Below are 1,729 nucleotides of genomic sequence, written 5' to 3'. Positions count from 1 at the left end.
TGTTTGCTTCAGCAAATCCAATGCATTTTGAGGAGGCAGTGAAGCATGACAAATGGAGAATAGCTATGGACATGGAAATACAGGTTATAGAGAGGAACAACACATGGGAACTCACCAATCTTCCTACAGGTGCAAAAAAGATTGGAGTGAAGTGGGTTTATAAAACCAAACTCAAGGAAAATGGAGAAGTGGACAAATTGAAGGCTCGTTTGATGGCAAAGGGGTATGTGCAACATCAAGGGATAGACTACACAGAAGTATTTGCACCAGTTGCGAGAATGAACACAGTGAGAATGATTGTGGCTCTAGCAGCTCAAAAGGGGTGGACTCTCTATCAAGTTGATGTCAAATCTACCTTTTTGCACGGGGAACTTAATGAAGAAGTCTATGTGGAGCAGGCGAAGGGTTATGAGCTAGATAACAGTCCTCGGAAAGTTTACTGATTGAAAAAAGTCCTCTATGGACTGAAACAAGCTCCACGAGCTTGGTTCAGTCGTATTGAAGCACATTTATAAGTGAAGAATTTGAGAAGTGTCATAGTAAGCATACTTTGTTCATTAAAACAAATATGGGAGGCAAGATTCTCATTGTCAGTTTATATGTTGATGATTTGATATTTATTGGCAATGATGAATTGATGTTTGATGAGTTTAAGAATTCCATGTTAAGGGAGTTTGATATGACTGATTAGGGGAGAATGAGTTTTTTTCTTGGCATAGAAGTTTTGCAGAGGTCGGATGGGATTTATATTTGCTAGAGGAAGTATGCTTTGGAGTTGTTGAAGAGATTTGGATGGAGAACAGCAACTCGGTTCATAATCCCATCATTCCAGGTTGTAAACTGTTTAAAGATGAGAATGGGGTTCATGTTGATGAGACTTTGTTTAAGTAGATGGTACGATGCCTCATGTACTGCACAGCTACAAGGCCGGATTTGATGTTTGTAGTAAGTTTGATTAGCATGTACATGGCCAAACCAACCGAGTTGCATTTGATGGCAACTAAAAGGATACTGAGGTACTTGAAAGAAACCATTGGACTTGGAGTTTTCTACAAGAAAGGAGGGTGTGAAGGTCTGGTTGGATATGTAGATAGTGACTATGCAGGAGATATAGAAGACAGGAAAAGTACATCGGGCTATGTCTTTATGTTGGGATCTGGAGCTGTTGCCTGGTCTTCAAGAAAGCAACCTATAATCACTCTTTTAACCACTGAAGCAGAGTTCGTGATTGCAGTTGCTTGTGCTAGTCAAGTTGTTTGGATGAAGAGAATAATTGAAAAGTTGAGTCTAGAGGAAAGTAAGTGCACTACAATTCTTTGTGATAATAGTTCCACAATTTAACTGTCAATAAATCCTGTGTTACATGGTCAAAGCAAGCACATTGATGTGCGCTTCCATTTTCTTTATGATCTCACACGAGAAGGAGCAGTTGAATTTGTTTATTGTGGAACACAAGATCAGCTGGCGGATGTGATGATAAAGGCCCTCATAGTGGATGCATTTCAGAGGTTTCGAAGTCAGTTGGGAATCTGTCAAGTTCTTGAATTAAACTAGTTGTAGTTGGTAACTAATTTAAGGGAGGGAATGAGAGAAAGTTTAGGGATTCAGTTAAGTTTTTGTATTCTATTTGAATAACTCCTAATCTTTAGGGTACTTGTTTAGTGTGTCCTGATTTTTCTAGTTACACTCATCACGTTGAGTAGTTGGAAACGTGAGCTAATTTTTCTCA

The 1,729-nt window shown here is 39.0% G+C and overlaps 1 pseudogene; it reads left to right on the top strand.

Annotated features, from left to right (window-relative positions):
* Positions 1 to 891: 891 nt before the first annotated feature.
* Positions 892 to 1,341, top strand: LOC147396718 (secreted RxLR effector protein 161 pseudogene; annotated as a pseudogene).
* The last annotated feature ends 388 nt before the right edge of the window (positions 1,342 to 1,729 follow it).

Source organism: Akebia trifoliata, chromosome 8 (genome assembly GCF_017979445.1).
Source record: "Akebia trifoliata isolate Shusen 1 chromosome 8, ASM1797944v1, whole genome shotgun sequence".
Classification (NCBI taxonomy): domain Eukaryota; kingdom Viridiplantae; phylum Streptophyta; class Magnoliopsida; order Ranunculales; family Lardizabalaceae; genus Akebia; species Akebia trifoliata.
This window is presented reverse-complemented; position numbering and strand designations above follow the sequence as displayed.